This window comes from Carlito syrichta, unplaced genomic scaffold (genome assembly GCF_000164805.1).
Source record: "Carlito syrichta isolate Samal-C Ts95f unplaced genomic scaffold, Tarsius_syrichta-2.0.1 Scaffold315821, whole genome shotgun sequence".
Classification (NCBI taxonomy): Eukaryota; Metazoa; Chordata; class Mammalia; order Primates; family Tarsiidae; genus Carlito; species Carlito syrichta.
The window spans coordinates 586,551-614,013 of NW_007259917.1; the positions used below are offsets into that span (position 1 = coordinate 586,551).

The window sequence follows — 27,463 nt, forward strand, 5'->3', positions numbered from 1 at the left end:
TCAATGGGACAGAAATGAACATGAGAAGGGGCTGTTTATAAGACCCATAAAGATGCTCCAGGTTGCTGAGAGATAGTGGGCTGGAGGTTGCCATTCGCTGGGACAGACAGGAGAAAAAACATCTAGGTTGAATAGGAGGATTCTACAATGAAAATTTGAGGGAACGTTACAGTTTTGCGGAGGAGCAGTTCTGACCTGGAACATCCAAAAAGAGCATCTGGTATGTAGAGGCATGCGTGTGGAGATGCCCATATAATTGTGAGAGTCAGGGAGAACCTCCCAAAGGGAGGACAGAGTGGATAAAAGCAGCTTGTGTGCCTACCAGGTGCTTCCATGCAGATGTGTGTGTCCAGGCTCTGGGAGTCACAGCATCAGGACAGCTGGACAGCTGGGCTCTTCCATCTTCTCCCTAGCTTCCCAACCAAAGACACAGCTGGCCCCAGCGTGAGCATGGGAATGCTTTGGGAATCCATGCATACTTCATGGACACTGGTTCTGGTATAAAAGCAAGTGTCTTCCAAATGTCATAACACAGAAATGGGGACAATTCCGGGTTAACTCTTCCGAGGTTCAAAGATCTCCCAGAAAGAGAATAAAAACACACCTAAACAATTATAACATTTCTTTACGGATTGATTCATTTACTTACATTTTTCATTTATTTATCAGATACTTATTATCTCCTCTGTGTCAGGTAATACTCTAGGTGCTGGAAATATGGATGACCAAGACACTGTCCTTGTCTTCTAGGGAGAAGACAGACAGGTAAACAAGTAAACAAGGAAGAAGAGTAGAAGTGTTCAGAATGTCCCCCTCAGAAGAGGGGACTCCATGGTGCTACCCAGGAGTGCTGAGGTATTGAATTCTCATCCACACTATCCAGAGGGGGTTGCTTCTTTTATATTTTCCTTAAAGACGGATGAAGAATAGCAGCCTTTGTGTCCCAATATGAGAAGGAAATGTAGATCTGTGAGGGAAATCTACATCTCGGGGCAAGTAGTGTTGGGAAACTCATTGTTGGATCTTCTTCAGAAAACCAAATCTCCCGGCCTGCCCTCTTCTTACCCTCACCTCCCATCACTGGGAAGGATGGTGGATAAGCAAGTATGAGGCATACAAGACCTGTCGGAAACATTTATCCAGACATGCCATGCCTTGGTTTGGCCCTCTAGGAACTAAGATGAGGTTTTTCTCCCCAGTGTGCGAGACCCAGGAACGAGCACAAAAAACGACCCTCTGCCATTATAAAGAGTGGGGTGTGTGAGCCCACAGTATGTTCCCACATTTAAAAACATACTACCAGAGAAAAATAGAAAATGTCAGTATTTTAAGGTTTTTGTTTCCATCACATCAAATATTTGAGTGTCCACAAATATCCCGAGGGTGGGTATCCTGTAGAGTGATAACATCAACCGCCATTTATTGAGATAATACTGAGTGTGGGTACTGTGTTAAGTACTCAAAAGCACAATCTCATTTGATCCTTACTTTCTATTATTATTTCTATTTTGTATGTTAGGAAATTGAGATTAAATTGAGTTTCCTTAATATATTTAAAGTCACACACACACACAATTGTGAGTGGAAATCCTATATTCATACCTGAGTTGGCTTTCTTTTCAATACACTCTTCTTCCCTTAAAAGCATCTAGCTGTTTCACTGAATATTTTCTTGTGAATTGGTGGCTAAATGAATGCATTATAAGTTTTTTAAAGTAGTTTGCCTTAATATTAACCTTAGTTGTTTTCCCTACTTACATGTGCTCCACTGAACTGTGGGCCTCAATGTGCTGGTAGTCCGTTTTTCTTTTCTTCTTCTTGTGCTGCACGGCAACCCGTGCAGGGCTGAACCCACTCCAGGAGCTCACAATTGGCCACAACCCACTAATCAGTGGAATAAAATGCCCGCCACGCAGACTCACTTACTCAGTTTGGGATTGTGCCCCATTCACTGAGAATCCTTTCTTCTTTGTCTTTTGGGAAAATCCTGGGCCATCATTTATTAAACTTTTAAAATGTATTATTTATTGAGGCTCTCTTATGCCAGGGATTAGGCCCAGGGGCACGAAGCAAACTAAACATGGTTCTTGCCTTTAACAAGGTCATAGAGTAGTTGGAGAAACAGACATTTAAGCGATTGCAATGCAAAGTCTGCACTGAGGGCTGGACTCGGGGCACAGTCAGTCTTCTGTTGGAGTGCAAAGGTACATCCATGCACTGTGTCTCCCTGAAGCGATGGTCATTATGGAGGTGATAGTGGCCATAAGAGAACTTGCAGTAGAGCCAAAAACATGCTCGAGGGTCTGGGGGGAGAACTTGGTGCCTCCTGGAAAATGAAGAAAATTCGTTATAACTGGAGTAGGCTCTGCAAGGTGGGTAACATTGAGAGATGAGACTGAGAGGAAGGAAGGAGACATGTTATGAGCGGCTAAAAAATGTGGCCTTTTCTAGCTGTAAAACAAAGCTAATAAGACTAAGGATGTGCTACCTCCAGATGTTCCCAACCAGCAGGAAGTTTTGGCATCATTACTTTTCTTTCCCATCCCTGAGGCTTCCAAATTTTTTCTTTCCCGGGAAATCCCCTCCAATGACAAGTCTCCACTCATTGACCGGCCAAAGGCAACCCCTCCTCTCTGCAGACTGGTCTGTCGCCATGCAGGAGTGGATGTTATGGAGTTGCAGCCCTACGCGTTCCCGGACTAAAGCCAGGCAAGGGCAAGAAAGCCTTCAGTGCCGACCTCCACCAGGCTCGCCCAGTAAATGGTTTTCTCCAGGCTTAATTAAGGATGACTTGATGTCTGTAAGCCTACACTTAAGTCTTTGTTGGCCTGCTATTGTTTCCACTGAGCGTGACAAGGTCTAGGAGCTTTATTCTGTCTGTCTCCACCAAGTGCCAAAAGCAAAATTAAAAAAAAAAAAGAATCCCTACTTTCATTCGCTAAACATGCCATTTACTTGTTTTTCTATTTTATTGCATTAGTCATTGCTATAAACCCAGGATAACCTATTTTTTTTGCCTTTTATGATCGTAATATTCCAAAGCCTGGTGAACACTTACACCATGAGACAGGCCCATAACACACATCCAGAGATGTCAGCTAAAACTCCCACAAGCAGCCCTCCTACATATACCCTCACAGGCTCCCAGAGCACTTTGTCACTATGCTTTTCAGAGCTCCTCTGGGAGATATGTGTGACTGGTAGTATCAGTCATTACTATTTTAGTGCACAATATCGGCCACGTAATTTGTTTCTGTATTCCAAAACTAGAGTTGCCAGATTAAGTGAATAAAAAATGCAAGATATCCAGTTAAATCTTAATTTTAGATCCACAATACATTATTGTTCAGTATAACTATGCCCCCTACAACTTTAGGAACAAACTTATTATTTTGCCTCCCACTGGCTTAATTCTGCAAATAAATATTGAGTGTCATCTTCATGCTAAGCGCTGTGCTAGGTGCCACCGAGTCAAATGTGAAACAGATACAGGTTTTCCCCTTAGGGGGTTCAAAGGCTAGTGAAGGTGAAGATTAGTAAACAGCTTTTAAATGTACATCCTGATACTGACAACAGCTCACACACACACACTCACCCAAATATGCATGCGCAGGCACAGACTGTAGGTGAATCTCATTTATGAATATGGATATAAATATAAATATACATGTGAATCAATAAAATGTTAGCACATTGGAAAGTATTTAGGAATATAACAAAAAGAAGTAATTTGCTTTAAGATTCACCCTGGAAGGCATAGAGAGAGTTTAAAATGAGAACATCTACTAATGTACTACATCACATTATGATGTCAGTACAAACCTAATAATCTCAACATGCATTGAAAAGGAATTCAACCAAGTAAATATTTATTCTTGATTTTTAAAAACACTTAGTAAGATCAAGAATATATAGACAAGTCCTTAATATGATGACGTATGGATGCAACATTCATTTCTAATTCTGAGAACAATGAAATAAAAGTCTTAGAAAAATGGGAATAGATAAATCGTGTGTGTGTGTGTGTGTGTGTGTGTGTGTGTGTGTGTGTGTGTGTGTTTCTCAAACCAAAAGTGAGAATCGTACTTAATGGTAAATAGCAGAAATGCTTTATTTAAAGCCAGGAATGATTTTCATCGCTGTTATTATTTAATATTATACTGCACATGTCAACCATTACAATTGGACAAAAGAAATAATTACTAGATTAAAATTCTTTAAAAGAGATGGCAAATTTGTTATTGCAGAAATTATAGTCATATACCTAGAAAATCTAAGACAATTTAAAATTGTTAGAAAAAATGCCAGTATAAAAGACAAAATTTAATAGGATATTGACCAACAAATGAATGTGAAAAAATCAGTGTCCTTTTCTGTGGAGAAGCAAAATTTAGAAAATATAATAGAATAAGAAAACCATTAATAATGGCAACCAAAGATATAATATCTACATGTAAACTTATTTTAACATATATGCAAGTCCTAAATGAACACAACTTTAAGCCTGAGAGTCACAAAAATAGTTATATATCAACAAAAGAGTCACAGAAATCTTGGCTAGAAACCTTCAATTTGATAAAGTCATCATAAATTACTCTCCACCAAATAAAATAAAAATACCAAGAGAATTTTTGTTGTTGGGATTTTTCTGAAACTTGACAAAAACATGCAAAATTCATCTGAAAAAAAGCAAGCATTTGAAACTTCTGAACAAGAAGAAAAATGAGAGATTGTTTTTACCCAATATTAAGATGTATTATGCAGTTAACAGTAAGTAAAATACTTTTGAGCTCAAGAACATATATTCAGGGGGGGAAATCAATGGACTAGAAAGAAAAGAACAGAAATAGACATGAAAGTACTAAATATAAGATTAAATAACATTTAAAATCAGTGGGAGAAAGATTTTTTTAAATGATCTTGTGAGAACTTTAAAAAAATAAGCTGGATTATTCCTTTTAACAAAAGATATTACAGTTGGTGTGAAGATTTAAACATGTGAACATACAAAGCTATGTAAATTTCAGAAAACAAAAAGTATAAGAAGCTTTTATAAAGCAGATACCTAATTGAGAGACCACAAAAAATAGATAATAATGTTGGTGATTTAGAATCTTAAATCTGTCTCCTCCTGGTGGCATGCCCCTGTGGTTCCAACTATTCTTTTCTGCTTATAAAAGAAAAAAATTAAATCTGTAAACAAAATGATGTGCAGAAAGTGAAAAGACGAAAAACTGAGAACTCATATTTTATACATTTCACAACGGGCTAAATTTTTTTATTAATAAAGAGCTCATAAAAAACCAATAAGAAAAAAAGTAACAATCCAGCAGAAACAAACATGTGGAGATTGTGAATAGGCAACTCAGAAAAAGAATGAACAATCTCTCTCATAATGTAATAAAAGTAATAGTCATTGCTATAATTTATCAGCTGGATAAAACTTAAAGAGTGAAGGTGTTTAGTGCTGGTGATTGTGTGGAAAAACTGGCTTCATGCACCACTGATGGACATTTAAGATAGTGCAACCACCTCTGTGGAAAGCAGTGTGGCGATTCCTAAAAGCTCTAAATATCGACCTCCCATATGACCCTGCAATCCTCCTACTGGGAATATACCCTGAAGAACTCAAGTCACTCTATCAAAAAGATACCTGCACACAAATGTTTATCGCGGCATAGTTCACAATAGCAAGAATCTGGAACCAAACATGCTATCCATCAAAACAGGACTGGATTTTAAAAATGCGGTACATATACAGGATGGAATACTAGGCAGCCATAAAACAGAACAAAATCATGAATTTCACAGCAACCTGGATGGAACTAGAGTCTATAATACTGAGTGATCTCTCACAGAAACAAAGATCCGAGTATTACATGTTCTCACTCATATAGTGAACCTTGAACATCTATCGTAATACTATAAGAAAAGGATTGACAGCTGGCATGATGTGAGAGTGAAAACATCATGTAGAGGTGAGTGTTATATTATAGTCTTTTGTGTAAAATATGTTTTATACAAATATAATGCATAAATATGTTTATACATTTACTTGTATAAACATATGCAAATATATTATATATATTTCTCTCTCTGGCGTGTTATTGGCCTGCCTTGAGTGGCACGGGTCTCCTTGCAATCTGTTCTCTCTGAGTTCTTCATGCCATGTCTGTCTTCTATTTTATTTTATTATTTTATTGTATTGTATTTGGAGTTGTGAGGCACAAGTGAGAATTTGCAACATAAGTAGGCTGCATGCAGGTAAAATTTGAGCTTCTAGCTGGCCCCCTTTCCCCTTGGTAGTGGACCTGGTGCTCTTTATGTTGCTATAAGCCCATTTTCCTCCTCCACCCATCCCTCTCCTAGCTCAGCGTCTGCCAATTCCACTCTTGTACTAGTGTGACTAGTGATCAGGGCCCGCTTATGAGTGAGAACATGCAGTATTCAGTTCGTTGTTTCTGTGATAGTTCACTTAGTGTGATAGTCTCCAAATGCACCCAAGTTACTGTGAAGGCCATGATTTCGTTCTTCTTTCTGGCTGCTTAGTATTCCATCATGTATAAATACCACATCTGCTTCATCCAGTCCACTTTCAATGGACATCTGGATTGGTTTCATGTTTTTGCTATGGTGAGTAGTGCAGCAGTAAACATTCATGTGAAGGTGTCTTTTTGGTAGAAAGATTTACATTCCTCCGGGTGTATTCCCAGGAGTAGGATTGCTGACGCTACTACACTGTTGGTGGGAATGTAAGCAAGTACAACCTCTATGGAAAGCAGTGCAGCAATATCTAAAAGAACTAAAAATTGGGTTTCCTCACATCTGTCTTCTGAGGCATTTGACGTGGTAAGACAGCACACTGATTTGAAAATTATGGAGACCTGTTTTTAAATCATCACTTGCTGGATGATGATCCTACTTCGCTTTTTCCGACCTCAGTACCTTCAACTGCAAAATGGGAGTAAGAACACCTTTCTCCGCATTCTGCTGAAGACATTAAATGAGATAATATATGTCCTTAGTAAGCGATCAAGGAATGCTAGTTTTCCTTTGCTTTTTGTTTCCCCTTTCAGTTATTTTTTTCCCTCTTATGGTGGTGGGCAGAAGGGACAGAAGGGACTTATTGCTATGTGATATACCATAGCAATAAGACTTTCAGTCTCATCTCTTCTAGCTTCTTAGTTCATCCCTCCATGGTAGGGTGCCCAACTTCAAGGAGCTTTGCAATCCCGGCAACTGAATGGGCTCCCCAGAGGCTCTCATGGGATGAGCCTGGTCTTTGCCAATCCTTATTTCATCATCACTTGATTTACAGACACACGCCTATGACCTGCAGGCCTCTGGGTGTGGGCACCCAAACAGAAAAGAGCCATGAACGTTCAGTCGATAGTGGGTAAAGTTCCAGCTCTGCCATGAGCCAGAGCCTGGGAGCCTGAGCTCTCTATTAGGGAGTGCCGCCAGTCCCAGCTGTGTGCGGGTGGAGACAATCTGTGGGCCCTGTTTTGATTCTCCTACCTAACTGCGTGACAAGACCTTGCTGTCATTAATGTTCAAGAGAGTTTAGCTTGTATTTTTTTCCCTTTGGAATTTTACAATCTTCCTTTAAGATAACTCAAGTAAACTCATCGTTTTAAAACTTTCACTATTTAAAAAAGAAACAAAGAAAACAAAGATGGTCTGCAGGACGGTTACGGGCACAGCCTCTGGCGTCGACACTCTTAGATCAAATGGCAAGCTGGCTGTTAGTAAGCAGAGCCAGATTTTGAATCTCTGGCTTTAGACTTCTCAACCCTAAGCGTAATACCTTTCTACTTTAGGATTAAATTAGGCAACAAATACAGAGCACTCGACAAGGGCCAGGCACACAGTAAGCCCACAAGGAATGTTGGCTATTACTAACAGGGGTTGGCACCAAGGGTAGTGACTTGAAGGTGAACTCTAGAGAGGCAGAGTGCCCGGGTTTTAAATCCAGACTTTGCCATTCGCTGGTTGCGTGATTCTGTGAAGTTACTTAACCTCTTGTGCCCCAGTTTGCTTGTCTGGAAAATGGGAATGATAATGGTACCTACATCATAGAGTTGTTGTAAGAATTAAATTAGTTAATACGTGCAAAGCGCAATTGAAGGCCTTGTACATAGTACAAATATATTTAAAGGTATTATTAGTGACAAAAATCCAATCGAAGGAATCCCAAAGAAAGTAGGTAGAAGGCAATAAAGATATAAAGTCAGAAGACACATTTCAAAAACAGAAAAATAAAATTTATAAATAAGTAGAAACAAAATACTCCCCCACTCCCCATACTGCACTAAAACACACAAGTCTCTGGTGAGCAATAAGGGGAAATGAGATATAAATAAAATCAGCAACTGTGAGCTCAGGTTCCCCAAAACTGAGGATGAAAATCCCTTTGGTTGGAGGTGGCCCAACGGATCCAGTAGCTGATGAAGTCTTTGCTGGCAGAAGGTCCACATTGGAGACAGGCGATTCATCTCCACATGGAGTTGTTCCCACAACTCCTAGCCTGGATATCAGCCACCTGGTGCCAGCTCTGCCGCCCCAGGCAGGGGCTTTCTTTTTCACCACCCGTTTCTCTGTGAGCCTCTGGGAAGAACCCTGATGTCAGCACCACCCTCTCTGGGAGATCTGACTCAGACCCGTTGTCTGCCCTCCCCAGAGGGGCCCAGAATACTCAGCTCCTCAGTCAACTTCCCACTGACCAGCCCACCAGCCCACCCATGTGCCATCTTAAGACTTGAGACCCAACTTGAGAAATGACAGAGATTTTCCACCCTCCTTATGCGTTAAATGTTCCTCAGTATCCATAGGGGATTGGTTCTAGCACCTCTGAGGTTACTGAAATCCACGGGTGCTCAAGACCCTGATATAAAATGACTTAGTATTTCCATGTAACCTATGCACATCTTTTTGTATACGTTCAATCATCTCTAATTTACATAGAATACCCAATATAGTATAAATGCTATGTAAACAGTTGTCATACCATATTGTTTAGGGAGTAACAGGGAGAAAACTCTGTACATATTCAGTACAGATACAACCATGCATTTGTTTTTCAAGTATTTTTTAATCCATAGTTGATTGAATTCAGAGATGCACAACCCACAGTTACAAAGGGCTGACTGTATATCCTCTGGGCCCCTCTGCACCAAAGACTTTGGTGCTAATCCATAAGCATGAATTTAGGCTGGTACCTGGGTAATACTGGGCAGGTAGGGTGGTTTGCTATGGGGTGTGAGATAAATAATTGACTTTCTACTGCCTTCCAAGAGCTCAGGAGAGTTGAAGGGAGAAAAGGTCCAGATATTGGATAGAATCAAGAATAAATTAGCCGGGCTTGGTGGCTCAGCCTGTAATCCCGCGCCTTTGGGAGGCTGAGGTGAGTGGGTTGCCTGAGCCCGCGGGTTCAAGACCCGCCTGGGCAGCGAGACCTCATCTCTACAATAAATCAAAAAATCAGCCAGGCGTGGTAGCGCATACCTGTAATTCTGGCTACTTGGAAGGCTGAGGCGGAAGGTTCGCCGGAGCCCAGCAGGTCGAGGCTGCGGTGGCCAGGAGTGGCCACTGCACTCCAGTCTGGGCGACAGAGTGAGACTCCAACTCAAAAAAAAAAAGAATAAATTAATAGCGCAAACAAGAGAGTGTTTGCAAAGTTGAATGCTTGGCCCTGGAAGTGCGTGTCATGAGCAGACAGGGGAGGGAGGAGGTGGCCCTGCGATAGTCAAGGATGCAAACCAGGATGGAGGGAGAGCCAAGTGGTGGACATGCAGAGTGCACAGAAAGGATCATCACCATCACCAGTGTACACTGAGCACTTTGTCCACTTCACACACTTTAATGTGTTCATTCATTTAGTCTTTGCGCCATCCCTGTATGGAGTGTGTTGCTGTCATGATCCTTTTACAGATGAGGAGGTAGAGGCACAGGGAAGTTAAGTAACTGGCCCAAGGTCTCAGTTACCAAGAAAAAGATAGAACTCCAGCCTGTGCCCTTCACCACCCTGTGGAACTGCCAGGTAGGACTGTGTTTGTATTCAGAGCTGGCTACTTACTAGTTGGCTCAGTTTACTTATTCTTAAAATGGAGATCTCCTGGGCGTATGGGGGCCAAAATGAGATGACACTGTTGAAGTCTCTGGTTTACAGTAGATGTTCAAAAGTCCCTGGCCATCGCCTCCCTGTCCTACCTTTGAACATTATTAACTGATACCATATGTTCATACCACATGCAGGCACCAATTCTGAAATACGCATGAGATTTCTGACTCGAAGGCTTTGCTCATAAGATTTCTTCTACTTGGGGTACCTTTTCCTTTGATTGCCAGATTTTCAGGAACTGAGAAGCCTAAGTACCCATCTATTTAGTAGAATCTACCCTGTGATATCCCACCCAGTTCCCTTCAGTAAAGTGGCATTTCTTTCCCCTCTGCTCTCCTGGTTTTTGTGTGGGCTCCTCCTGAAATCCCTGGGTCTCAGCTTTGCAGCCTAGAAGAAAGGAACAATAACACCCACCCTGTAGGAGCTGTGTGAAAGTATGGAAGCTGTGTAAAGTTCTGTAACTTTCACAGAACACAACAAGCACCTAATAAATGCCTGATATTTTATTATCACTGTTGCTTAACAAAGGCTTTTTCATATCATAGTTACCGTTGGACCTGGCCTATCTTCCCTCCTAGATGAGGAATTGGGGCAGGGGTATTATTAAATAATATTTTGTTCTACCCACACTGGCCAGCAAAGAACCTGGGATATAACCAATGCTCAGTGAATGCAGAATGAAGTGAACGAGTATGAACTAGAGGCCCAGGGCCTCTCATCACATGTGCTGCCCACTGTTGCCCACAGTGTTCGCAGCCTCATGCAAAGTGCTGTGGAGGAGATTGGAGGAAGCATACTGAAATGCTCTCTGACCCCAGAGACTAGCATTCTGCTGGCCTAGGTGAGAGGGTGCAGCACATAATTTATCAGCTCAGCACAGAGATTCCAGAAGCACTGAGGCCACCCTGGGGAAAGCTGAGAGTGAAGTCAGGCAGGATGCAAGTCCTGTAGCTGTAGTGACATTGTCTTTTTAATCAACTGTTGTATGTCCCTTGCCTAGACAAGTGTCAGGGTGACTACTCAAAAAAACAGTGTGTGTTAAATGAGTGGAGTGTGTAGAAGGTTTGCTGAGGATTGCTGGGGAAAAGAAAAGAAAAGTGTTTTAGGTAGATAGATTTTTTTAAAAAACTATAAGCAGAGGACAGGTAGCAAAAGAATTGATGCCAAAATATTGGGAACAAATTACATATTCAACCATAAGAAAATGGTTATGTAAATTATGATACTTTATTCAATGCATTTATTTATAATAATTTTAAATTAGGCTTACAAAGACATTAAAACAAGGTAGAATGCTTTTGTTTCACTTTTAGTGAAAAAGGTGATGACAGAAAATTTCAGAAACCCCAACATTATAACTATTAAAGTTATACATACAGAGTGACAAACACACTAGACTCTTAATAGTGGCTTTCTCTAAATCCTAGTTTTATGACTTTTTTTCCTCCTTTCTTTGTTCTACTTTTCAAAATTTCATGACTATGAGCAACTTGCATCATGGAAAAGCAGTGACATTGTAAACTGTATAATATATCTACGTTGATCAAAGCATTTTCTAGAAATAAGCAATTTGTATTTATAGTTTGTATTTATTAACTAGTGGATTATCTGTAATCGATAATTCTCTCCCTTTTCTGATAATTTAGAATATATTAAACACGTATTCATAATATTTGTGGGGTGTGTGTTTATGTGAATCCCTATAGATATTCTTTAACATGAGTATTTGTGTATCACATCTGTATATACATATGAAAGACACTTCACCCCCTCCCCACACACACACACATTGGGCAAGAATATAGTCAGGGTGGGGGGAGATGGACAGATGGCTAGACTGATGGGAAATAGAATAGGCTGTAGACCCTTTGTGTGCACTGGCGAGTTCAAAGGTGTGTTGCAGACTGAAAAAGTTCAGGACAGTCTATCAAAAGCACATTCTCTTTCCAGAACAGATTGAGGGTTTGAGAGAGAAATGAGACAATAGAGACCATTCGTGGGTCCCTTCTTTTCTCTCTCACCTCCCCCCAGTCTTTCCTACTCTCCCTACACACAAACATACCCGCACCCTTTTTTCTCCCTCTCCCTCCTGCTTCTTCTCCTCTGACTGCTGTATGAGCTGTCCAGCCCTAGGGGCTGCTGTGGCAAGAGAACACCATTCCTCGGCATTTTGCCGGCTGTGAAGAGGCAATCAGGACTTGGGCAAAATGTTTCTGACAATGACAAGAGCCAAAGCTGGTCAAAATGGGCTGATTTTTCAGAAGAAAGATCTATTTTTAGACCTGGATGGGAAGGGATGTGTTTTGAAAATAGGTATTTAAGGTTGTATGTAATTCATTTAGTGTGCAGGGAAGTTACTCATTTCACAGAGAAATAAAGATCCTCAGAACCCAGGTTCCTCTGAACTCTACCTCAGCCTTAGCCTGGGGTGATTACTAACTCCTTTGGTGAGAAGATAATTTTATTTTAATTCTCATGCAATGGCTGAATAACTTCCATACGAATGCCAACTATCAATCTTTATGAGTAAATGACTGTCCTCACCACTTGGGTGTGGCACAGGAGAGGATGACATACTTTGGGAGCTATAAAGCTTCTTGAATATAATTTTCTTCCTGGGTCATTATCAACATAACAACCCTATTTTTTAAAAATAGTTTAGGTGAGGAGCAGGTTGAAAAAGTGAAAATGAAAAACTTCAACAACAATGTAGATAATACTTTAATACAGGGGTATCAGACATCTTTTTTTTATTCCATCTCAGAGAGACCTGGCTTTCTACATTTCTGTGCCTTGGACCCCATCCTCTCTATCTTCCCATTCCCAACTCCTCGGACCTAAATTACTCAGCCAAGGGGCAGTCTCTGCCATGAGTATTTTTGTTCTACCTTAAGAAAACTTGAAATATTTTTCCTTCTTAAGGAAAAGAAGGTAAAAGCTAAAATTGAATCATCTATTATTTGTGACAAATATTTTGCACAAATGGCTTAATTTTTTCATCTTTATAATCTGCATTAGCCAACCAGGAACATTCCCCAGCTAGAGGAGTTTGGCTCTACATTTTCTTTCTTTCTCTCTCTCTTTCTTTCTTTCTTTCTTTCCTTCTTTCTTTCTTTCCTTCCTTCCTTCCTTCCTTCCTTCCTTCTTTCTTTCTTTCTTTCTTTCTTTCTCTCTCTTTCTTTCTCTCTCTCTCTCTTTCTTTCTTTCTTTCAGTTGGAGTCTCACTCTGTGGCCCAGACTGGAGTGCAGTGGCGCTCCCGGCCCCTGCAGCCTCGACCTGCTGGGCTCCGGTGATCCTTCCGCCTCAGCCTTCCAAGTAGTTGGAACTACAGGTACGCGCTACCACACCTGGCTCATTTTTGATTTATTGTAGAGATGAGGTCTTGCCAAGTTGCCCAGGCGGGTCTCAAACCTGCGGGCTCAGAAAATCCACTCACCTTGGCCTCCCAAAGCGTGGGATTACAGGCTGAGCCACTGAGCCTGGCCTGGCTCTACATTTTAAAAATGCAAAATGCTCTCTCTCTTTTTTTTTCTTTTTAGTAAGGGAAGAAGACACAAAAACTAATAATTGAATACTCTATTATTTGCATTAAATACTTTGCACACATGTGCTTACGCATGATTTTTTAAAATAGAAACCTGCTAATGTAGGCACTAACTCTTTTAAAAGGGTGCCAGGGGTCAGAGATAGGAAGCAGCTTGCCTAAAAATAGACAACTAGTCAGTGAGACAGCAGGATTTTGCCTGACTCCAACGTTTGTTTTTCCCTCACCAGCCACCACCCTGTTGCAACAACCTAGAGAACTATCACATTTCTAGTTCTGTACCTTGTTTTTCCCCCTAGTTTTAACACCTGCACTGGGATTTGAACTAGAATTCCAGCTACAAAACCTCATCACCTCAAAGGGTTTGTGCTCAGAATTACAGGACCTGTGGCTGTCTCTGATGGGTTGATGTTTATCTCCATAAATTTACTAGGTGCAGAGGCAGATAGTAACTACAGGAAGAAATATTTGTACTCACAGGCTGATACTATCTACTTTTTCAAAGACCCCCCTCTCTGACAGTCTTTTGAGCTCCTCTCCCTGCCCAACTTTAAAATGTGAACAAATTAATTTGACTTTAAATTCTCTCGACACTCCTTGAAGTAACTGGAGCCACATGCGATAAAATCAGATTTGGCAAGCAGATTTTACCAAGTTTTTGATTGTTTTCCTTTCTTTCTTTCTTAGCAGACTAGCTGGCAATGACACTCCCACCCCCCAAATCAATGGAGCAATACTTCTCCTCCAGATAAGATACCCATGCCTGAAATCCAAACCAGGACTTAATTGGAGAAATAAACACTTGACTTTTTTATGGCTCTTGGCTTTGAGGTTTTGTGAAAGTAATAACTATTCAGGATTCAAAAGGATGGTGGAAGTCATATACTTCCTGTCTTTTATTTATCTGATGAGGAAATTAAAGTTAAAGGGCTCAGACAGTGCTGGGACTAGAACCCAAGGCTCTGGACCAGAGTGGCAGCTTGGGGAGTGTATGCACGGTGCTCCCCTGGTGCACAAAGAAAGCCAGAGTGCTGCTTCGGAACCAGCTCCAGAGTGGCACCTACTTCAAGGATTGTGTTGGATGAAGTGAGTTGATACATGCAAAGTGTTTAGAACAGTGCCCAAGGCTTAGAGATTGTCTATTCTTCTTCTTTGATTAGCCCAGATGAAAGTTACTCATAGCAGGAATATGAGACAGTGAAAGGTTTTTAGCACTGAACAGAATGCCAAGACAAGGATACCGGAATAATCGCTGTTCTTGGGTTGGAATCTGTACAGGAATGCAAATAATTCACGTTTTCTCTAGGTCTTTAACAGTCATGGAGGTTAGCATTTTTAAAACAAGACTTTGGAATTAGAGCTCTTTGGTTTGAAAATGTTTCCTCCTGAATCTCTCTACTGAAAGAAAGAAGAAGGAAAGGAAGGAAGGAAGGAAGGAAGGAAGGGAGGAAGGAAGGAAGGAAGGAAGGAAGGAAGGAAGGAAGGAAAAGAAACTGGACTAATACAGAAAGGATTGGAGCCATGGTCAGAAATCCTATTTAAAAAGCAGAGTTAAAACTTTTTTTTCTCTTTTAATTTTTATTTTGAAATTATGGGGTACAATTCAGGGTTAGGTATACAAATATTCCTTGTGCAGTTACCCTTATTGATGAAGTGTGCCGCCCCTTCCCCAGGTGGATACCAGCTACTGTCAATCCCAGCTCCCTACTCACCACTCCCCTTCCTGCAGTTTCTCGCTACTTTCAATCCCTTTCCTACGTTAATATGTAGATGCTGGCTAATACACAACCAATAAGTCTTTCAGCATCCTGTGTACAGCTGAGCCTCTAAGCAGTTTGTGTCCTTATTTAAGAAGATGTAAGGATACACTTTTATTTCCTGGACATGTTGTAGAACTTTATAGAATTTGTCATTTTAAAAGAAAACTGCTTTATGAAAATGAGAACTAAGCCAAGCACAGTGGCTCTTGCTTGTAGTCCCAGTTTCTCAGGAGGCTGAGGCAGGAGGATCACTTGAGTCCAGGAGTTCAAGACCAGCCCGGGCAACATATAGAGAACCTGTCGTAAATAACTAACAAACTAACTAACTAACTAAATAAGTATTTTAAAAAACGAAAATGAGAGTTATATTTGTGTTTCCCCTTCTAAGCTCCTTTCCTAAAATATGCACATATGCTAGCACCTGGACTGCTTGCTAAATTTCTGGAAGGTCATCAACTCTTCCCCTCCCCACCTTGAAGTCTCCGAATTAGCTCTACCCTTCCTCACTCTCCATCCCCTCACAGCCTGGTTTTGCCACAGGGCTAGACACCAGGTGAGGTCTGAAAGGGGCGGGAAGCTGCAAGAGACTACTCTACGCAAAGGTACAGAACCACAATCCATCAACTTGGAGGGAGATCTGAGGGTGACTTAGGTCTGTGAATTAGATCTGTGATTGGCCTCTGTGATAGGTGGCACGACTCTCTTGAATGGAGGACTCTGTCGCTTGAGACTTCTGCTGGGTCAGTAAAGTGGATTCTTAAAAAGGAAATTAGCCAGGCTAATTGATAATAACAGCTGTCCTTATGGAGGGTTTACTTTGTGCTAGACACTGTGTTAAGTGCTTTGCACACATTATCTCTTTAAATCCCCTATAGTAACCCTACAGAGAGGCCATCATCACCCCTGTTTCTCAGAGATTCACAAGGTGAAGCCAGGGGCAAAGCTAAAACTTGAGCCTGAAAGCGTCCCTCCCCACCACCCCACCCCCATGCGACTCAGGACCATGGAGCTGTTGCCTGATTTTCCCCTGTGTTTCTCCCTGATCTACCTGAGAGAAAGAAGTTGCATGTGAGCTTCAAACCCAGAAAATGGGCTTCTCTAGAGCCATGGCCCCATTGGCATCTACTTGTGTGACTTTGGACAAAGTACACGGTTTATCTTTCAGATAAGGGATCTTGTTTTCTTGGATTCCTGCTATCAATTCTGTCTGGTGTTTTCTGGTATTTGTGACAGTCTCAAGATGTAAATATAGACCTCTTTGGTCTAAGACTTTGTTTTCTGCTTGCTCTTTGCTGAAGTTTGCCTCAAATTGAGGATTTAATAGGATGACGGCGTTTTCTCTTTGAACCCACTTGATTGCATTTAGACAAAATGAAAATATGTGAATTCTGTCCCATCAGGCTTGCCCTCATTTCAACACCAGCCTCCAAATGTAGAAATGAGGAAAGAGGTTTGAAAGGTTTTGAATCAGGAGGTCATAATCCCTTCTTCACATCCCCTATGCTCTAAGTCTCGTTTGGTCCCTCAACAAGCCATCTGGATATCCGGGTTAGGTTTGTGGCCGGTGTACTGAAGTCTTCCATGACTTCGGTCCCATAAATACACTGGAATCAGCTTCCTGTTTGGGTGCCTCATACTAAGAATTAGTTTGGGGGCCGTAACTTAGACATTTTTTTCCCTAAATAAATCATTGTGTCTTGACTGTTGACCCCATACCCATCTATCATAACCAGTTTCTTTCCTCAGCTTTTTCAGCCAAGTTCCCTCCCAAGCCAGTCCCTTGTGAGTGGAGTTTCCAGTTTAAAGATTGCATCCATTTTGACTTTGAGTTTTTGAAGATGCCTGCACTTCCTTCTTTTCCCCACTAAAGTAATGTAATGCTATAGCAGGGGTGTGGGGTGTTGCCAGTTACATGGGGGAACAATTTTAAGATCAGATTTGACTGTACCAGTGTTTGTTTCAAGGGACAAAATTTGATCCTTTGTAGAGCCAAGTCAATTCATAATAAGGCATCACTTTCTGAGGCATTCTGATACATCAGGTGTTTGAATAAAGCTGCTATCGTCAGTCTCACCTCACATACCGAGCAGGTTTAGACTCTATTTTCAAAGTGTGCACCTGAATCCTATGTACAATCTATTTTTTAAATCCATATCCCAAGGGAAGCAAACACTCAATCTTCCCCCTCATTTTCCAAATGCAGTTAGGTTATTAATTTTGACTTAATGAATAAAATGTGGAAATGAGCTGAGGTCTGAAACACCGAGGAAAGAGTTGAGAATTCTGTAGGAGGAACGAAGTAGCAAAGAATCAAATATACACAACTAAGCACTTTTCATATTTCACGTTAAACAGTTTGATAGCATTTTTTAAAAGAAGGAAAGAAACACTTTAGATATTCTAAGCATAATGCTTAAACCACAAATTCTGTAAAAAATGAACAGCATGAGCTATTAACAGCTGTACGCGTCATAAACACCTTAGGCGAGACAATCAGATACTAATGCCAAAAGCACCTTGGAGCCATCAGTCTGCACAGGGCTCGACTTCTGCAATTTCATAAGATAAATGCCTCTGCTGTTTTAAGATGATGAAACTACAGCTGAGACGAATCTCTGTGTTTTTCACCAGTGATTTAATAAAGGCCAGCTCAGAATAAATATGGAACGGCTACTCCGAAAGCTTTTTTAGCTTTGTGCTGAAATGTGTTGGAACTCTCTTCTGTAAATTGATTGTATCCAAAGTTCCGATGTGTCCAGGCATGGAAGAGAGACGTTTACTAAGTCGTGGACTTTAAACCTTCCATGTAACACACTGTGGCTTTATGGAGAATTTAGGGAAAGATGCTTCCTTGGGCAAAACCAGGAGCTGAGAATCCAAAAGTTGACTCTACTTTCCTTGGACTGAAATGGCTGCAAAGAGATATGGAGGCGAAGAGGAGTCTGCATAAGATTTTGCTGTCCCTAATCTTAGGCTTCTCAAGAAAAAGAAAAAGAAAGAAAGCGTTTAAGTCCATATGATGTCACCCTACACTCGGGTTTATTTTTGTGTCTTAAGATGCTTTAAACACACATCCAATCAATGAGTAGCTAGGCAGTGAGATGGATATAGAGATGGACAGTCAGAAGCTTGGAAAGCTAGATAAACACACTTCAATATATTACAGGCAATTACTTCCAAAAGTACTTAAAATCCTAGGGGACAAGGCTGAATATAATTTTAGAGGATCTATTTAAATCTTATATTCATGAGTAAGAAAAGGTTTTTTTTTTTCTTTCCATTTTTGATGAGCAAGAGGGAGCTGGCAAGTAAGAAAGCAAGCGAGAAAGACCTGATTTATGAATATTTCTTTGGGTCCCTGTTCTTGGCAGCTGACTCTTTTAGCATGTCAACTAATCTCTTCCAGAGTTACTGATTAGACTGCGGTTGTGTGTATGTGTGTCCATGTGTGTGATTGTCATTGGTCTGCCAGCCCACTTTTCAGAATAGCAAGAACCTGTCAGGAAAATGCAGTGGTCCATGTGCAGGTTTTGGCTGGGGGCCCGGCACAGGGGGGGCCCTCAGAGGTTGTGGAAGCCCCTCCCTTCAAATGCTACAGCTGGGGGCCGTGTCCCTCCCCCGGGCCGCCCCGCTGCACCAGGCCCTCCTGACTTTAATTACGTCCTCCTTGGCTGAATTCACAGGTGGCTTTCCTTGGAGGAGGCGTTTACTTCTCCCCAAGCCCCCGGCGGCTCATTTCCTCAGTGGATTAGCAGGACCACGATGAAACAGAAGCTTGTGCCTCCTCCATTCTTTACACAACCTGGTGTTAGAGGTTGACCTTTCACCCCTGGAGATTCGGAGGATTAAGGCCGCTTTTAAGTCCCGCTCTGGTTACTAATCCACCACTTTCACTTGATGTTATGTAAGCACTTCCTGACTTACCCTTTAAATCCTGTAAACATAATAAAACAGAGTTTAACCTTTACCTTTGGATTTCCCCACTATCTTTTGCACTGTCGAATCAACTGTGGAAGGATCCGGGAACAGAAAGCTAATAAGTGATAGCCTGATTTTTTTTTTGTCCTGGGACATGTAACAAAACATTACAATATTTAATATATTCAGGTCAAATAGTTATGAGAGAGCACCAAAACCTTCTGACTGGGCAAATACTGTGTCCCTCCCCCGTAAACTGCATACATTTTCCCACAAAACAATGAAGCAGATGGTATCGGGTGTTTCCTCTCCTCCCCTTTTAAGCAAACTAGAACCAATAAGGTCCAAATGATAGCTGGGGAAAAAAATCGGCTTTTGAGGTGGTTTGCAGTAATACAAACTTCCAGTCTCAACCATGCATTCTCCTGACACTAGCACGAGAGCCCCTCTCTTGAAGGCTTTGCTCTTTAAATAGGAACATCATGGGCTAGCCCTGATTTCTAGACCCAAAGAGCAAATCCAGATTATTTTGAACACACGTAAAATCCATGTTTCCTGTCTTCTCTTCCACTGGTCAGGTGTCTCACCTGAACACTCTTTCTTAGGGACTGAGTTGGCAGGGTTTTCACCAACAGTATCTAATGGCCCCATTTGGTAGTGGATTGTCAGCAGCTGCCTGGCTAGCAAGGACAGCCTTGGGCACACTGCCGCTCTCATTACAGAGTTCCACCCCCAGGGCTCCCAAGCTGACCACCTTCATAACACTTCTTAGAAAACAGAGAATTGGGGAGTAGATTGATTCTTACTTTTTTTGTTTTTGCATCTAAGAGAATCCTTCAGACTAACCCAGGGGGAGGTGTGAACTGTTGCATCCTCTAGCGTCTAGACCTCAGGCCAGAAAATGGGGCAGCACTGTGACCAGCAACCTGTGTCTCTGTGGATGTCACCAACCACCTATGGCCCTCAGTTTCTTCACCTTTACCTTCAAATGATGATAGTATCAGGGACTCCTTTCTCTGGATACTGAAGGAAAAACCTAGAGTAGTGCCTTTACATATGCTGATATGTAATTGAACATTCCCAGAAAAAAAACTTTGGTCAGTTGGGTGAGTGATTATAAGGAAATGAATAGCCTTTGCCATTAAAAGTTGTAATAAGCCGGGCTCGGTGGCTCAGCCTGTAATCCCGTGACTTGGGAGGCAGAGGTGAGTGGATTGCCTGAGCCTGTGGGTTCGGGACCCGCCTGGGCAACTTGGTGAGACCTCATCTCTACAATAAATCAAAAACTTAGCCGAGCGTGGTAGCGCGTGCCTGTAGTTCCAGCTACTTGGAAGGCTGAGGCGGAAGGATCGCCGGAGCCCAGTAGGTCGAGACTGTGGTGGCCGGGAGTGGCCACTGCACTCCAGTCTGAGGGACAGAGTGAGACTCCACTTCAAAAAAAAAAAAAAGTTGTAATAGCCTAACTGAAAAATGCAGATGACCATTCTTTCAGGTGTCTATTGTGCTATACAAATTAATCTTTCTTTAAACCACATGGTGTGTGGATGAAGCCAAAGGTCTGAGATTTATACCTCTCCCACTTCAGTTTTTGTTTCGTGAACACTTAGTTTGTGCTGGAACTCGTGCTAAGGAGGATGGTCATCCCTTGACATCTACGGGAAACTAGTTCCAGAATGCCCCTCGGATACCAACACAGATGCTCAAACTCTGATATAAACTGGTGCAGTATTTGCACATAGCCTAGGTATGTTCTCCTCTATAGTGAAATCATCTCTAAAGTATTTATAATACCTAATACAGTGCAAAAGTTAAACTGTTGCTATATTATCTTGTTTAGGGAATAAAGACAAAAACAATCTGTATGTGTTCAGTACAGAACAACTATCTTTTTTTCTGAATATTTTCTATTTGGAGTTCATTGAATCCATGGATACAGAACGTATGGATATGGAGGGCTGATTGTATATAAATTATATTAATGGAAGCTTCACTTCAGCCCTGTGTAGTAGGTGTTATAGGTGTCTTCGTTCCATTTTTCAGGTGAGGAAATTTCAATTCAGACCCGTTTGTGCAGAGCTGAGGTGAAAACCCTGCCCTGCCCGGGCCCTGCCTCAGCAAGTGGGAAGCAACCTGGTGATGAACCACCCTGGAGTAGACATACAGCGCACTGCACCCTTTGTCATTTTCTCACTGCAACTTTTTCCATCTTCACAGCTTCCTGGGCAGGTAGCAGAGTCGCTCCCACTTGAGAGTTGAGATCTTGAGGAATCATGAAAGTAAAATATTACTGAATTTCATGTATGAGTATTTTGAAGTGTTCTCAGGAGAAACTATGAAATGCCCTGGGTGGGGTGGGAAGCAGGAATCCAAGGGGGTTGTGGGAGGATTTCCCTGGGAGTCTCTTAGCTCCTCCACTCATCTCTGCCCCGGAGATATCCTGAAGGAAGAGAGCTTTCCCTTCTCTACTGACTAGGGACACTCCTTCCCAGTGTTCTCAGGGTGAAGACGATATGGAAGCTGTGTGCCAAGGAATTGGTAGCCAGAGAAGTCTGTTGCTACCCCTTACAACCTGCCATCCCACTGCGGGGGAATTAATGGGCCTCTGAGCACTTAAGAAATGCTTCTCAACAAGAGACGCATGCATTCGTGTCTTGCGGCAAATGTTTCTTCAGTGAGTCTCTGTAGAGGCATAATGCCCTGTTTGTGGCGAGCATGTCTTTTCTTGCACATGGCTGTGTCACTGCTCTGCTCTTGTGCAAGGCCCATGGGGACAGATGCTCCCACTTGAAGGTCCTTATGGGTCCACCCACCTGCTAAAAATGATAGCAGAGAAAAGGCACACTCAGTCCCAGCAGAACCTTCCTCCAAGTTCCACACAAATGCCTGCAGAGCTGAAAAGCCAGAGAGAAGATGACATGGGAGAGAAAGAGGACATGCACTAGGGCAGGTTAGATCCACATCCAGATCAGCTCGGGGTCCTGAAGCTTCACAATGTAGAGACCCCAGGTGTGCACACGCCTGCCAACACTGCCTCACACACGCAGCCCTTTTGTGCCTCCTGGCAAAGTTCATTAAGTTCAGTACTTCCTGGGTCCTGCCAGATGGGAAGAGGAAAATCCAAGTCAGTCTCTTAATCTGTGAAATGGATAGATCAATACCTGCCGTGTCTAGTTCTCAAAGCTTTCCTGAAGGTCACATGTGAGGATGAGCATGAATAAATTTTGCAGGCAATTCGAATAGAAAATTCTAATAGAATGTAAATTTTATGAAGGCAAGGATTTTGTTTTGCCCACTGCAACATTTCCAGACCCTAGATCGGCACCTGGCACTGCGTGGGTGTTCAATTAATTTGACAAGTCAGTGAATCAATAATTGCATAATACCAATCATAAATTAATATAATTTATCATAAAACCATGGAGTCCCGTTACCATTTAAGGTCTACTTGCGATGATGCATGCTATACATGAGCTTACTAGGTAACAGGGCCTTTTTGTCTTTTGCAAACCAAAATTCCTTTAAAGAGTATTAGGCAGTACCTCAGTATTTGACAAGATATAGGAAGAGTTCTCGTAGTTGAAATGGCAGCAGCTGTAGTAATTACAGTAAAAAAACAAAAACAAAAGCAAAAAACCCTTAATTCACAGTCACGTGCCCTGCAAGTAGTGATCTGAAAAGCTGCTAAGGACCCAAGTAGAAACGAAAATGCTTGAGTGGCTGACATAGATGTCCTAGTGCTTGTGCATTAGAGAGCAACTGTCCCCACTTGGAAATGATTAGCTCTTATCTCGCACCTAATCATAACATGCACAGCAATTTATTTTTCCAAACTAGAAGTGAGATGAGAAGGCATAAAAACTGCTAAAAATAAAAAGACATACACACTAAAAATATCTAACAGGATCGATTCGTACAGCGATAAACTTCCTTACAAAGATCTCATAGCCCATTAGCATTCACTTTTTAATATTTAAACAACTTGAAATTCTTAATGATAGCTCAGCATTTCCAAGAAAAACTTAAAGGATGCTCTGAATATGCTTTCAAAAGAAAAATATGTGGGTTTCTAGCTGAAAGATTCTCTAAAGGCATGTAAATGGATAGATGACCCAGTAAAGTGACAAAGAACATGGACCCTGGAGTCAAACAAAGCTGAGTCCAAATCCAGGTCCTTCATGGTCAGCTATGAGCCACTGGACATGTGACTAAACATAGTGGAGCCTCAGTCTATTCACCTATTAAAAATTGAGGTTGACTGGTAGGATTAAATTAAAAAGTATTATGTAAATAAGGTGCTTGCCACATAATAGGAATCCAGTAGCAATAGTCCTTTATTATTTTTATTTGGAAAATTCAATTATGTTGCATGTCCCAATCTCACCATAATAATATATTAATAATCAGGATCACAGCAAAGATTAATAGTCATATTAGTTATCAACCTGGGAATGGTCATAACAAAAGAATCTTAACCCAAAAAAAAGAAAAAGAAAAAATCAGCCTTCAGTGATAAAAGGACATTTTTTTTTCTTGGAAATTTTATAAGTCAAATATTTCTAGCAGCAGATGTATTTGCTAAATTTCATGCCATAAATAGCCATAACCACTTAGAATTATAGCTACATGGCTTCCTTGTAGTTCACACTTATCAATCAGTAGGGGTTGCTAAGGCCAAACAGTTCCCAGATAAAATGGCAATGAAGAAAAGAATCAGGGTAGATGTATTTTATGGCATAAGACTCTTTTCAAATTGAAGTGTGAAAAGAATCAATTCAGCCAGGTGCCTAACTGTCCCAAGAGTCCAGATAGAGCAATTACTGAAATAACAAAAATGGATGCAAAGGAGAAAAAAAAAAGAACCTTCTTATCAAGGTAATTCTGGGAAGGCAGTTTAGCCCCTGTAAACCTTCTGTTTCCATAGGTCCTCAACAAATAGTGATTTTTGAGTCATGGAAAAACCACATGATCTGTAGTCAAAATACTCAGTGTAAATGTGACTTTTTTAGAAGGAAATGTGACAAAATTGGGGTTCTGGATTTCTAGATAATTCTCTTTGTGCAAAAGCCATTTAAATTATTGTGAGTAAAGTGACCCTCTTTTAGCATCCATCATGCCTTCTATAAACCAAAGGAGTTGGACTAGTGTTTGTTAAATCCTCTTTAATGAGGACACCCTGATTCAGTACGTGCCTGAAACAGATAAGCAGAAGTTGCTCCAGTTCGATCTGGCATGGAGTGGTTTTGGGGTTCATTCACTACCTGCCTCCCCTTCCACCTGAAGGACCTTAAGGAAACCTGTAGAAGCCCTTAGAACTTGACAGAGACCATTAGAAAATTACTAAAGTATTTCCTCTCCTTGTCCTGGTCAAAAAGTCTACAATTATTTTATTCTTACATTCAAATACAATCTTCCCAGTCAGAAATTTCCTATGATTGAAGACATGTTAGGGAATCAGGATATTTTGAAGTCTGGAACAAGAGAAAGCCAGCTTCTAACAACAAATGGCCAAAGGTAGCAGCACAAATGGCAATTCTAATAATGGAAAACACTTAGTAACCTAATGTGTTGTCTTAGGACATTCAGAGCAGCAGGGGCTGGTCCTCAGTCTGGAGTGCTGCTAGTACCTAGGGCTCGCCCTTCGAGCTCATATAGCCCAGGGTGAAGAAACTTCCAACTCTATCCCTCTTTAGGGACAGAGACCCAACTCATTAGTCCTGGGCTACTCGGTTAATAATAGAAGAGTCAAGTTGAGGGGACCCTTGAGAAGACAGCAGGTGTATCCTTGTGTCCAGATAGTTTTGTGCCATTGTCTCAAGGTTTCCAGAGAAGAGCTTTTGTGACGCTACTTCCCAGTTACTAGTATGGGACCTTGTAACCTCCAGGACTGAGAGATTGTTTCTTGACGGCAAGCATAAGCCTTTTATGTGGGTATCAGTACCTGCTTTTTGTCTCTACAGAGGCAGTGAAGAATTGCTGATGATGACTCTCAATGCCTTGGAGCTTTCTCAAGTCCCACATCTTCAGTTCATTTTTACCCCTTGGTGTGGAAATTGCAAGTGACTTCAGCTACAGACATTGTGAATTAATTTCCTATGCCTGCCCTGGGGTCTTGGGAGGAAATGGGTGCACCTGCCCCAAATCAAATGAATAATTCATATCACATCTGGGTCTAAAAGGTGATAAGCAGCACAGAAATGCAGAAACAGCTGGAAATAAGGTTAAGGGTGTCCTCCCAAAAACATTGAGGCAGGAAGGCAACCTTGTTTGGCTGATTTACTCTGGTGTGCATTCTTCTGAGCTGGATCAGCTTGGGGTTCTAGTGCACGTATTTCTCCGAATGCTCTTACTGGAGCTCAGAAGACAAGGCTCTCAGAATGACTACCTTCTCTGAATCAAGGGAAGGTCACTCAGCTCTGGAGACTTACAGCATGCCTCTGGGTACTCAGACATCAACACACAAGTGTGTCCTTCTCCCAGTGGTGGAGCTGGTGTTATTGTGAGGAGGCAAGCGATTGGGTGGGACTCCAGCTCTGTCGTTAGATGGTTGTGTCCCTTGTAGGAGATTGTCTTTGCAAGTATGTCCACTGTATACTCCCTCCTGCATACTCTTTTTAAGGAGACATTGACACACCTTTGAAGAGGGTGAGGACTATGCTTTTTCCCCACCTTGGATCTAGATGACTATTTGTAATTGTTTTAACGGATAGAATGTGGTGAATGTGGTGCTGCATGACCTCTGAGTTAAGCTCAAGAAAGGCAATTATTTTGCCTGGCTCTCTCTTTCTCTGGATGCTTGCTCTTGAAATGCTGCTACCATGTTTTGAAGAAGCTCAGGTCACATAAAGAAGACACATATAGTATTCCAAGCAACAATCTGAGCTAAGCATTGTGCAGACAGCAAGCATCAACCTCCAGATATGTGAGTGAGGGAGCCTGCAGATCATTCTAGCTTCCAGCCTTTTACTCTCCCACCTGAGGCCCTAGATATTGCGGGGACAGAGACAAGTCGTTTCTCCTGTGCCCAGGCTGAATTCCTGCCCCACAGAAATTGTGAGAGATAATAAGTTATTATTGCTGCTTAAAGGCACCAAGTTTTGGGGTAATCTGTTGTAGAGTAATAGATAACTAATTCAGTCATCTTTGGCAAATGGTGAACACTTTTGGTCTCAGTTTCCTAATTCTCTCCAGAGTTTTCTCTTGAAGGTTATCAAATGAAACAGCAACAAAAAAGAGATAGCTAATGTAAGGAGTGTCCTGCATAGTATGTGTCATGTAAAAGGGAGCCGATGTGATATTATAAGTGACCAAGGTTAGTCAGAGACGCACCCTATAGGCTGCTTCTTCTTGGGCTTCTGTGTATATCACCCAGGGCCAGTCACACTCACAGGTTGCCGTGGGTACACAGACTCTGTCCTTGTCCTGGGTGCCTTCATTTTCTCATGATTTACCCTGGTGAGGTTTCAATCCCTGAGTTAGATACTGAGTTTCTTGTGCACTGAGCTTCTGCACTCTGAGCACACAGGAGGCACACAGCAAGCATTGAGAGTTTTGTTTTGTTTGCTTTTTTAACTCAAGGATTTTGCCAGTCCTATAGAAGTAGTGTGTGTTGGGGGAACAAATGACGTTAGAGAAGGAAGAAATGACTTCCCTTTTCCCTTTCCTGTGTTTAATGATTTTCTCTTCTCTTTTCAGACTCATCTCCGGCTTCTTTCTCTTCAAAACCTCTGCTGACCTCCCTTCCAGCTCCTCTGGGCTTTTAGGGTAACCCATGTTCCAACCTACTTGCACCACCACACAGTCTATATTATCTCCAGCTCCCCCCGAGACCATGTCCTCTCAGGAAATGGGATCAACTGTCTTCTACCCATATTACTAGCAATTTGCTCAATGCTTGGCACAGAGCAGGTGCTCAAGAAACTGGGCAGACGAATAACACACGAATGAAGAAAAATGAATTTATAAAGCCAGATCTGGTTCATATGTCATTTGCTGTCATGGCAACCTAGGATAAGTCTATTTGTTACTCTTGGGACTATTTTAATCATCTGTTTTTCACTGTATGTGCAAGTGTTAACTCTGTTAAAAAGGTAAACTGAGGCACAATAAAGTTTTAAAGAGAC

The 27,463-nt window shown here is 41.6% G+C and overlaps 1 long non-coding RNA gene across 1 annotated transcript; it reads left to right on the plus strand.

Moving 5' to 3' along the window:
• Nucleotides 1–760: 760 nt before the first annotated feature.
• LOC103275917 lies at nucleotides 761–27,463 on the plus strand. Its single transcript, XR_505343.1, has 2 exons — nucleotides 761–855; nucleotides 27,036–27,463. It is a non-coding gene; the product is annotated as an uncharacterized LOC103275917 (long non-coding RNA).